General features: G+C 40.4%; 1 long non-coding RNA gene across 1 annotated transcript in view; it reads left to right on the forward strand.

Annotated features, from left to right (window-relative positions):
• LOC116240709 (uncharacterized) overlaps positions 1 to 12,602 on the forward strand; it is a 31,194-nt gene extending 18,592 nt beyond the window's left edge. Inside the window, exons 2-3 of the long non-coding RNA XR_004169381.2 lie at positions 8,559 to 8,667; positions 11,585 to 12,602. This is a non-coding gene — a long non-coding RNA (uncharacterized LOC116240709). The remainder of the gene's footprint in view (positions 1 to 8,558; positions 8,668 to 11,584) is intronic.
• The last annotated feature ends 212 nt before the right edge of the window (positions 12,603 to 12,814 follow it).

The raw sequence follows: 12,814 nt of genomic DNA on the forward strand, positions 1-12,814 counted from the left end.
TAAATGTTCTCTTTAAGTTTAAAACCATACCCTCTTGTCCTATTACCATGAGACCATGTAATCTCCCTTCCCTTCATAAGCTCACTTCAAATACTGGAAGACCACAACAAGGTCTCTCCACAGACTTCTCTAGGTTGAAATGTTAGCTTTATATTTTCTAACAGGTCAAGGACTTGACTTTCTGAATGTTCTGCATCCAGTGTTGGCAAAGAAAATGTACTGAAACTTTAGAGGGAAAAAATCATCTGCTCCCAAATAACTCCAGTAGCTCTGAATTAGTGTATGTCTGGAAAGCAGAACTGAGCTCTGCTTACTCCTGAGACAGCCATCCATGCTGAGGTATTGGGTTGCACAGATGGGCAAAAGTAAAATGGGAGGCTGCAAAATGAGATTTCAAATACATAAACAGGTTTCTGTTGATGGCAACCTAATAAAGGAGGTAATTCTCTAAACATATTGTTCCTATTTTGTTTCTAATTACAGTGAACTACATAGTTAGTTCTGCTCTTTAGGTGCACTTTAATTACTCTCTCAATGTTGACTTTCTGTGTTATGAATCCTTTAACACACCATAGGAAATAGACATTTAATTAACCAGATGTCACTCAATAAATCTCAACCTCTCTCTGAATCAGAAAAGCCAATGTTATCAGGCATAAAAGGGTCTAGATTTTAGGAATAACTTACTTTTTATGTTTCTTTATTTTTTTGTTATAGGAAGGTTATGGAGGAAAACTACATGGATGGTGTTAGCATTTAATTTAATGACAGATATCTCCACAAAGTAAAAACAAGTTTTTAACATTATGTGAGTGGTGATGTTTCATAAATTGTAGGAATGACAATTGATAAACAGTAAGGCAAGCAGTAAGGCTAAACGCTTCCTGATGTACCACCCCAAATTATCTCACTTGTACTTCACATCATCTTGTCTATACTTAATATCTTCAACTTTTTGCATGACTTTTTGCATGTAGCTCTATGAGCCCATGGTTCATGCCATCATGTCAACAGTAGCCATAATGTTAACACTCAGGGCACCATTCAAACACAAGGGTGCCCAAAGTGACAGCTAAGAGCATCTCCTGGCTCCAGAGAAGGAGGCCAGAGTTTGACATCCTGATATCCTGCTCATCCCCCACCAGACCTGTATGGAGATTAGGTTAATAGCACTACAGCCATCAGCTCTGTTTAGAGCTTTCTAAACATTTCCAGTGGGCTTAAAGTCAAATGAATGCAGCCATCCAAACAGGTTAATGGCAACTTAAGTTACTGAAGTGTTTCAATAGCTACGTGGTCTCTTCATGTATATCAGTCTGGTATCTCAAGAATTTGTCAGAGCTTTATGCACTAACTTGCAACAGCAGAGTCCACTTCCCTGACCTTGTCTCTTTAATGCCAGTGTCTTGTCAGAGTCTTCCTCGCATCTGACCTCAGCCCCAGACCCTCTTCCTAATTATTCTTATTCAGGCTTTAGAAGCCTTTTCTCTACTACGACCACATCCCATTTCTCTCATTAATCCTGAGCTGATAATACTTTTAGCCTTCCTTTGCAATGTCACAGAATATGGCCAGAGTCCCATAAAAGAATACAACAGGGCACGTTCTTCCATTAATAATTGCAGTGTAAAGCTCCTATTAAAATTAATGGGCACTCCTTGTGCACTGAAGTGTAAAAATAGCCCCCTTATTCTCACAAGCTATTTTAGTTTCTTCATTCTTTCTAACTAAAGTTTCCATTTCCATTACACCTAATGTTATTCCAAAAGTTGTTCCTTGGTCTAACATTCACACTGTAGATGCTCAAAGTCCCTTCTTCAAAATGGAACCGGACACATGTTCTGCAGCTCCTATGAGACTGTATTTTAGCATTTGCCAAGAGTGACAATGTATAATAATAATACTGAATCTTTTTTTACATCAACTCATGCAGAGGTAGTGACACTAGGGAATATGCTGCTCCAAAAAGGTAACTGTCAAGGATTAATTGCTTTTCCAGTCTTGGTCTTTGCTTCTTTTGATGTCCAGCTGCCTTCTTAGTGGACCAAGGGCAACGTTTTAAGGTTGGTCTCTCAGCCACAAGGTACTGTTTTTGCTAGTACGGTAGACCCACTGCTAACTCTCTTCTTGCATCTCCAGAACAGATTCTTCTAGAAGCCTGCTGTGTCCTGTTTGGAAATAGCTACAGCCAATACATTTTATGAACTGTGTGATTTTATCCAACTGACATAAAATAAGAAAACAAGAAGCAGAAGAAGGTTAATTTTGCACATAGGTTCTGTAACACTGAGAAAGTGTTAAGGCTTATAAAGCTTCCAAGATCTGGTGGGAGAATACTGCATAAATATGGCTTTTAAAATTGTGATTAAAATCTAGCTCTCTTTAAAATACTTTACACAGGCATCCATAATCTCAGCATAGCCTGTTTAGAAAGCAAATTTACTTCTTTGGGCCAGCAGACTGGTGTGAGGCAGGCAGGGTGTCTGAAACTTCACCTCTCCTTCATAGCAACGTTCCAAGTAACTGGGGCAGAGCTCTGCTGGCATGGCTTCTGGGCAGCCCCAAACAGCCCTAGCAGCAGCAGCTCCTACTATGATGGGAGCAGCAAGTGGGCACCATTTGCCTTTCACTGCCCCTGGAGAAAGGTGAGGGTATGAGTGGCAGATCCCACTCCCCACTTCTGACCAGACGCTGAGTACAACCTGATAACCTCAGGAAGATCTCCCTCGTAGTGGAACTGAGTGCCTAAACACATGCTCTGCGAGGGGTAGGCTGGTCTCGCCTCTGAGGATTGCATTGAAAGTTATTTTTTATTTTCAGTGCATAAAAACAAATGACTCCCAACTGATCACAGTTCCCTACTAAACTTTGGATCAGCAATACAATTTCTGGGCTGGAATTTCCTTACTTCTTACTTCTAGCAGTGCCTAAGCTCTCCTAAAGGAAATAACTCTTTAGTTGCTTAATTGAGCTCTGAGTTTAGGAAGGCATTACCCATTCAGAAAGCCTATAGTGAGTTCCCATTTGTGCTAAATTGACCAGGTGACTCATCACTACCTTTTTAAAGTAAAAATTCCCATAAGAGCACTACGGCAATAGTTTCAACAATTAAAGTGAACAGTATTGAGCAAAATAGCTTCTCAGTGATGGAATGGCATTTGCCAAAAAACAATTCTGAGGGACCACATGGTACCAATCAGTACCCTGATTGTAAGAGAGCTCATCTTATGGCTGTGTCTTTACTTGCCTCTTGAGATTTGGACTTTCAATAGTAGTTTCCATCTGGCCTGTTATACTGATGTATAACTTGGTAACGTATTCTACCTGTGCTTTCTTAGAATGTGTGGTCAGGTTTCTCTTATAACTCCTCTGTAATTATTTATTCCCCTTACTAACAATCTAATAAGCCTACCTACAAAGTAAAATTCTTGAAGTGACGGAGCTTTTGGAGGATGCCTTTTACCTAGAAAATTTCCTGTCTTAGCACAGGATCTCCAGATTTTGGAAGTGCTCTGTCACCCACCAGAGAGAAGAAAAGATGGTGGCCAATACAAGGGAACAAACAAAAAACATTGATTCTAGAACAAATAGAAAAAAGATCTGAGAGATTTTTAGCTCCTCTCAGTCAATGCTGCTTTGGAAAATACCGATAATCCAAGCCTCAGGCAGGCCCCCATGTAACATTTGCATCCTTGTGAATATTGATTGGGTCATCAGCTGGATAAGGACTTGCTTTCCTTGTTGAAAGTAGCTCTGCCTATTTTATAAAGTAGTTTATGAATTTCAGAGAAAGTTAAATAGACAAGAACTAATTAATCCAAATAAAAATAACTCCTTTTACCGTACTTGAGTTCTATGGCTAATAAAAAGGACTGTAGAGACAAAAATGACTAAATGCAGAGTTAACCAGTGAATTAAGCAAAAGGAAACTCAATCTGCCTGCTAAAAAGAGTGAGCACTGACACTGTGGTTGCCTGGTCCAATGCATTATGGGGTCTCCCATGCCTTCTTAAAGCACATTTAAGACATGCCTCTGAGCCAGAGAAGGACCTGTGTGATAGTCACCAAGTTGGGAGCAAAAGTTTCAAGACAGTTTAGCAACTGTAAGGCTCCAGTTCTTTTTGGGATCTAAGCACCAAACCTGCTTCTCTGCTTTCAGTTCCTTATTTCCAAAGGTGCATCTGATAAGTCTTTTGTGTCCCAGAACTGACAAGAGCCTTCCTGGACTCAGAAAGGATGATGGCCTGAGTCCTGGGCTTGTCTTCCTCCAGCAGTAAGTCTTTCTCTGGAAGGAAAAACTATCTAAAATGAAGATTCCTGTCTTTGATGTTGCTCTTTCTGATTTTTTTTTTTTTTTTTTTTTTGTCTTGCTTCATCTTTAGAGAAAAAGAAACATTTAAAAAAGAACAAACAAAACCAACCCACCAAGAATAACAGCAGTTTCTATATTTCACAGCTGTTTCCCTTTATCCTCAAATTAACCCCTCTTCTCCCAGCCTCCATCCTTAATGTCATCCAAAAGGCTGACAGGGTTGATCTTTGGATCATCTTTTCTTGGTGATTTTTTTTTTTAAGCCAGCACTTCTCCACCTGACAAATTTCATGATTGAAAATGTGATTCCATGTAAAATACATAACGTGACCACTGCCTTGTATGTATTTGTCAGTCAGTTCTATCTTTTGTCATATCACTTCAGCTGAATCTGAAAGCCACTCCTTCACTCCGTTACAATTACCCATATGCAAATTCTTTAAATTGAGCAAGAAGATAACATTTTCTCAGGTTGCGCTTTGCTTGAAAACAGGATAATACTCCTGCATATTTTAAACAGCTTCCCCAGGCAGGTGCAAGTGATGGCGAGAGTGCCTTGTCAGCAGAAACAGCAGCAGTAATTGGACCTGCTGTTATTGAGCCCTGTGTGCTGCCAGATGGGAATGGATTTGCCAAGAACCATGGAGTCATTCACCATTTCCACTGAAGCCAACTGCAGCAGCATCAGGAGCATGGTACTGCACCCTTCTGTGTTCCAGAATGACCATGGCACTCGTTTTCACATTCAAATAATTAATTACCAGTTGAAATTTCAGTCATGCTGGGTGGGAAGCTCCAGCTGTAATTAGTGGCAAATTTTTAATTAACAAGTTAAGCACTTCTTATTAACAGCTGTTTGAGAAATATGCTAAGATTATTTAATGTGTCCCTTGGATCTACAAAATATTAGACTTACATTCTCTGACTTATTGTGAATTCTGCCATCATATTTATGTCATGTCTAAACTATATATCTCCAGAAAATGCATAAGTTCTTGTTATATATATTAGCATTGAGAGTAGGATTTACAAGTGTTTGGTTCATATGAATCATCCTGTAGATAATTTAATTATCGAACTCCTATACATTAGTAGTGGAAGCCTAGGAATTGTTTGACCTTATAGAAATTTATGAAGACTTGGGAGGAGAATAAATAAAAGAATTAGGCAGTGTTTTAACATAAAAATGTTATTTGTCACAGAAGAGCTAATGTAGTTCTTTCATGCTGATAATTGCATTTGATATAATTGGAAACATTATCAGACTATTTCACTTCAGCTAAGTCTATCTAAGAAACTAACATTTTAATGTATTTATAAATTAATTCCATATGCCATGTTTGGGGAGACAGCATGGTTCAATAGGTTGGATGCAACCACCCTAGTTTGGAAATGATGTGCCATGATAAAGGGCATCAAGAACTGGAAAATGGTCCAAGGCACACTGTATTTGGTAGAAGAAACATGTAGCCTTAGTTTCCACCATTGATTAATAGTAATTATTTTTATTTATGGATCTACTTTGGGAATTTTCCCAGGCTGCACTAAGGTTTTTTATTTACTTGAGGAACAACGGACAAGACCACTGGTATACTGAGAATCTACTTTTCCTTTGCTAACAAATATCTTTCTCTGTTTAGCTCCTGCTGGAACTCTCCACTCTTCTTTCTTCCCATCCATGCATTTATGAGTGTGAAACACACTCTTGTCTGTCTCTGAAAACTGAATACTCCTCCTCAGTGCTGTTGAGGCTCTCACTTAACTCCAAACCCCATGATTGCATGCGAGTGGATAATATCCATTATTTTTGTTTCCCTGCCTTAGGGGCTTTCTTTTTCTCAAATAGGACATTTTTCTGATGATCTAGGTAGAAGTTTTTCTAACTGTGAACAGGTTTTGACAAGTGTCATCTTCTCAATTCAGTAAATCAAATCACCCTGCAGGCAGTCACCTACTGTGTGGAAGTATTGTTAGCATCTCCCCTTTATGCACTCATATCTTATTGTTTGACATATTACTAATTGCAGGACCTGGAAATTACTATAGGGCCAATTGTGTTCAACAGGTCATGGTTGTCTGTTGTTATCAGCATCACAATTAAGGGTCAGCAGATGTTTCTGACTAAAACAAAAATAGAGTGAGAACCTTGTCCTCTTCTCAGATTAAACCTGTCTTGAATTTTGGGAAGATATCATTTCTTTTACTGATTTATTTTTCTGCATTCTCTGTTGTAGACAAGAAATTCAAGAAAAGCATTAAAACACTTCTCAAGTGGTACCAGGGAAGTATTTATAGTGTTGATACAAAAGTATTAACCAAAAGAAGCAAAATTAGCCTATGCCTTGAAGATGTAAACTTGTTTAGATGCATGAGTGATAGAAGCAGCGAGCCTCTGCTATGCAATGGATGTCACCTTAGGTTTTGGCTCCTTTAATACAGTTTCAATGTAATCCCTCCAGACTCTTGCATCAGTTGCTCTTTTCAGGACTTAATGGTGCTTGTGGACACCATTCAAATAGTGAGTTTCAGAGCTGTGCAGCTGGCATGCAAGACTCTGGCTCACCCCAAGCTGTGCGTACCTGTATGCATGGCCACAGCTCACACCAGTCCTTTACTCCTTCATTTCACTGTGCTCCTAGCTCTGTGTGTATGGTTTATAATTTCATCCCTTGTCTGCTTTAAGTAACATAGTTTTTTTCTTCCAGTTAGATTTCATTTCGTTAATATCTATGCTCTAATCTTTCTATTTCTCATCATACAATAATTCAGCATTGCATGGTTCTATTGGCCTCCCATTTTAGCACCGCATATACATGTCGTATATTTCCCAAATCATCAGTGGAAATTCTTCACAGAGCATTGCTATTATTTACAGAGGTGTCTGGATGACCTAGAAACTTAAACTGACTTTCTGACTGGACTACATTTGCTTTCCCAATAACAGTTCTGATCCCATTGGATTTGAAATGTGATTATATTGCTTTAAGATTCAGAGGTGTCTCCTGAGATTTTCTTTGGTTTTGGTCCCTAAAAGAATCAAAATCTGGACTTTAAAGATTCATGCTTTTTTGGAAATATTATCATAACTAACAGTCATTTTTTCTGTATCTCATCGCATAGCTCCTGAGACTTTATCATGAAAACTATTTGTTATCCCTTGTTACAGTTCCTTCATCTCTTTGCAAACCATTTGTTCACTTTCCAGCCTATTCTGACATAATCTTTTTGTAGATTGCATACCACTTTTTCACATGCTTTGCAAAATCAAAATAACCCATCTACTTTATTCCCATTTTTCATTTATTTTCGTAATTCCATCAAGCACAGTGCTTAGATTTCTGGCATGATTTATTCTTTAAAAATTCATCTGAATTTTTTATCATAGATCACATTATCTTCGATGTGAATATCTGCACATTAAACTTGAAGTGCAGATTCTGGTCTTAACACCTGAATTTCCATCATTGCTAATCTAGTGGATAAATAAAAAGTTTTCCAGTTGGACACAACTACACTTCTACCTTGCTCTCTGTTTACTGCGCAGTGCTCTTGTGCTTGATCTGAGTGACTAACAAATCTTGTGATCCTAAGGAAAAGGTAAGTAAGGCAGGCTTGGGAACAAAGAGGAAAGGGAGTGGAGGCCCCTGGGTCTTCATCTGCTGCCTGTGTCCCCTTGCACTTGAAAAAGAGCAGCTGCCTTTTACGAGTGGAAGATGAAAGCTATAGACAATTTTTAATGGCATACCTTGCAAGGTTCTTTTATTTGTTCATACTTTTTCTCCATATTCTTGTTTTCCTTTAGCAATTATTTCCAGTATTCTAATTAAAAGTTTAACATTTTCCTACAGCAGAACCAACTTATTATTTTGTATCTTTAAACATCATTCACTAACAAGATGTTGTGTGTAATCTAACAAACACATTCCCCCTAGGTGTTGACTGATCAGAGAATGTCACCTGGCACACACTGACCCAGGCAGGGGATGTAACCAGCTCTGTTTTGGCCAAAAGTGAACAGGTAGAAAATGGCACATAGCTCACAACTCCTCATCTCAGGACTGTTGAGGGTGTTTGTATAGGCAGGTAATAAGTTGGGTGCTTTTAATTGTAATTTTGCAAATATACTGAATGAAAAACTGGCCCCTACTAGCCAGACATTCACTTAATCTGTGCTAGGGAAGGTGAGAGCTAAAACTGGTTCAATTCACTTTCAGCTCAACTGAGATAATGAATTATGTTTTTCCAGGTATCCTTCTAAATATACACACACTCCACGTTATTTTCATGTGCATTCCCTGAAGGATGTCTGCAAGCTCTCTCTCAGTCAGTGATGGAGCAGCATAAGGGCCAGCAGTGTAAGTAGAAGTAGACTCATAACCCAGACTCCACATCCTGAATCCTCCACCTCTGATTCTCCACCGCAGTCTCCCAAAGCAGCTGGGATCATACTTTCATAAAGCCTTTCTCTCCAGGTCATTGGAGTTGCTGGCCATGCATGTGTGAATGTGATATGATGTCCTAAATGAAGTAACACAACTTCTTCAATTGGAAGTCATTTTGTATTCTTTTAGTACTTGTGACACAGCATGGATCTTGCCTGTTGTACACTTCACCTTTTCCAGATCTCTCTCATGCATCAAAGTAGGGATTTCTAACCTACTTTTAAAAGGATCCCAAAGTGCTGATAAAACAATAGGATTTTTTCTGAGTGGGAGAAGGAGTAAGTGATAAATTACTAGCACTCAGTGCTTAACGAATAGCTGACTCCCACCATACAATCAAAGAAGTTAAAGGAAGGAGGAAAGGTGAGGGGCCTGGTGGCACTGAGCTAGCCATGTCCCATGGTGCAGCCTACCTCTGGCTTGCTCTGGGCTCACAGCACATCTGGGATTATATATTTTTTTAATCTGTGTGTTGTTGTTTTTTTTCATTTTTTCTTCACATGCTTACATTTCTAGAAGCATTTTCTACAACATTCTCATTTTGCATGGGAGTCTTGGAATTTCATGCATTTACATGCATGGCCTGCAGCTTAGCTGGAGGAGAGATTCTCATAGCTGTAGCTTGGAGTTTTGCTTTTCCAATACAAGTGGCTTCTTTAGTTAGCTTTGCAGAAAAAGGCTGCCCAGGGAACAGGGAAGTGGTGGAGTCACCCTTGGGGGAGATTTTCAAGAAAAGTGTAGATATGGCACTAAGGGCCATGGCTTAGTGGCATGGTGACAAAGGGCTGACATTTGGACTAGTATCATAGACACATCAAATGACTTGGTTTGGAAGGGACCTCAATGATCATCTAGTTCCACCCTTTACCACCCACTGTTGGTAGGGCTGCCAACAACTAGATCAGACTGCCCAGGGCCCCATCCAACCTGGCCTTGAGCGCCTCCAGGAATGGGACATCCACAACCTCTCTAGGCAGCACCTCACCACCTTCTGAGTGAAAAATTTCTTCCTAACAACTAACCTAAACCTCCCCTCTTTCAGTTTAAATCTGTTTCCCCTTGTCGTATCACTATCAATCTGCATAAAAAGTCAGTCCCCCTCCTGCTTGTGAGCTCCTTTCAAGTACTGGAAGATTTAGTAGTCTTTTCTAAGCTTAGTGATTCTATGATTCTGTGACTGCAGGACCCAATCCACGCTGACTGGCCAGATTAGTCCACGTAAAGCAGTGGATAAGAACCAGGAGTGCTGCAGACAGTGAGGAGGAGATGCTGGCAGAGTAGATCCACTCACCCATTCTGTGCCTCAGGTCTCCTCTCTGCTGATGGCTCTGATAGCATGCCATCAACAGAAATGAGTGCCTCCACAGAAATGGGTGCCTGATTTGGGGAGGCGAGCACTGAATGGGCTACAGGCAATGCATATGGTTCTTTTTATTTGGGGAGCAGAGAAAAGAGCAGCTACTGCAAGCCTCCCTTATCCTTGGTATCTGCTTGATACCCCAAACTGCTGGGCTGGGAATCAGAATAAATGATGACAATTGCATAAGCAGAACAAGGAGAGCTATTAGTATATGAAACAAAAGCTCTTCTTCTGAGTGTTCAGACATTTTTAGTTTCGCTGTCCCAGAAATGTCAGTGAATTAAACAAATGATTTCAGCTGTAGCTCTGCTCCGTTGTCATTTACATGTCAGGTTCTCACACTTTGCTAACTGAAGGCAACGGAGGTGGGTGTGAAACAGATCCTTGGCAAAAGCTTTAAAAAATAGTTGCCTAAAAAGTTAGACCTCTGCTCTGCAGAAATGGCTGGACGTGCAGGGCTTGGAAAACTGTCACTAGCGCATCCAGACGTAGGCAGTAGACGCCTCCAAGCCTTATTCATTCAGTAGCACTTGTAATCTGGTAGTACTCCACTCTGTTGGTTCTCTACAGAAGCAAAGGCAGATTATCAGTATCTCAGTGGCTCAATTTTTACCCAAAGGCCAGAATACTTCTGGACTGACTTCTGGACATTACATTTTTGCCATCTGTCTGATCCATCTGTATTAAGGTAGCATCAGAGAACTCAGAATGGAGAAGAGAGTTTAGAGAAGTGGAAAACTGAGTTACTTCAATGTGAGGCTTTGGAACTTCATGGAAAGCCAAATTCATTTTGAGAGGGGTTCATAAATTGTCTATCACATTCCATGAAGTGGAAACCGGTGCTCTATTTTTTCTGAGCTTTGTTTCTGGCTCTTCCAGCCTGACATATTTTATAAGAATGAGACTTATAAAACGAGGGGAAGCTTATATTCACCTCTGAGCTGATTGCTTTGCCTAGGTTTCTTCTGTGAGCAAAGCAACTGCATTGCTCCTGATTTGCTTGGCTGTATTGGAAAGTTTACCTGAAAATCTTAATGGCTTGCAAAACTTGAGATTAAGATTTAATGGATGGTTAGCAAAACACATTTTTGGTCTTGTAGCATGATTTCATGCTATGATGCCTACATTGACTGGCTAGTTACAAACCTGCTTCAATTCTCCGCTACTAATATATTTCTAATTAACACAAGTGTAGCTGAAATATTGAAAATCTCCTCCTTCATCAAGAAGATGTAGGGCCTATAATTATTCTTCCTGTTTTCACCTTCTTTTCCTTCCTTTCCCCGAAGGGATTTTGTCCTCCTTAACACTTCAGAAAGCCTCATTCTCTCACCAGCCTGCTAAGCTCCCTCCCTCCTCAGCATTGCCCTCACTGTGTGAGCAGGTGATTTATGGCAGCACTAAGCCCACAGACCTGCTCACGCAGAACACCAGCACCATCGTTCATTTCTTACTTAAAATGCTTTACAGGCACTTTGTGGGAGGACGACAACAGGGCACTGCCACTTATAGGAGTACAAACTTCCCACTGCAGCCAAAACAGCATGATGGTCTTGGAGGAGGCTGCCCTGCTTGGCTGAGAAGATGACTCATGAAAATACAACTTTCAGAGCAGCAGCGGGACCTCAGCCTGGCAGTGCCATGCCCTGAGCAGCAAAGCAAGGCGGGATCCTCATGCCAACCGTGTCATCTGAGGATGAGAGTGTGTGTGTTGGAGAAAGAAGCATTGAGAATTCAAGCTGAAATGCTGCCTGCTTTGCACTCTGTGATTCCTGGCCACTTATAAGGGGAGAATCATGGAATGGAAGACTTCAGAATGCTCTAAATCATAGCTGGGTTGTATAACGGACAAAGAAGTGAGAACATGAAGTGCCACTGGCACCAGTCCTTGGTTCAGATGCATTTTTAATGGTCTCTGCTGCTCTGACCCCCACTCCCAGCTCAGAAGGAGTTCAGAGGGCTAGAAAGGTTCAAGAGACAAAGGACGTAGCCTTCGCGTGAGGAACAGCAAAGTGACTGGGGATTGTCAACTGGGGAAACAGCAAGGGCAGTACAGGAGGGGTCTGTTCAAGTGCAAGAAGCCTGATGGAGGATGAGTGGAAGGGGATGGACCGTTTTCTATCCCTATGAAGAATGAGGAGGAACCAGATGATGCTAGGAGGAGCAAGAAAAACCAAAGGAGTTGATTCTGTATCAATCAAACAGTAGAGGAAATATCAGGAGTTTATACTGAAAATGAGCCAAGATCACAGAAGAGGTACACCAAACATACACTGGGTGTGGCAGTCCCAGAGTTTTAAGGCATGGAAGTCTGGGTGGATGAGGGAATATTTTTGGATACAGTTTCCTATCTTTTATATTCTAGGCATTTTCCTTTGCTCTCTTCTTGGTTACAAGACTCTGAGTTGGGTGGACTTCTTCTGACTGAGTAAAACTGTTCCTACATGCTCTGTGTTTAACGAAATCACTGATTCTCATTGGAAATCTGATCCACAGCCAAAAAAAAAAAAAAAAAAAAAAAAGAAATCACAGGGGCTATACCATGTCTTCAGCCAAAGCTTATGTGTTGTCTTTGGGACATGCTGAAGCAGCACTCATTGCTGTAGATATAGCATAATTAACTGCACAATTAGGGAGTAAAACTGTGGTTTCTTTGCTGTATGTTACACACATTATGTTATATGTGACGGTCCTGCTTCT

This window comes from Phasianus colchicus, chromosome 2, assembly GCF_987193195.1.
Source record: "Phasianus colchicus chromosome 2, bPhaCol1.hap1.1, whole genome shotgun sequence".
In the NCBI taxonomy this organism is placed as follows: domain Eukaryota; kingdom Metazoa; phylum Chordata; class Aves; order Galliformes; family Phasianidae; genus Phasianus; species Phasianus colchicus.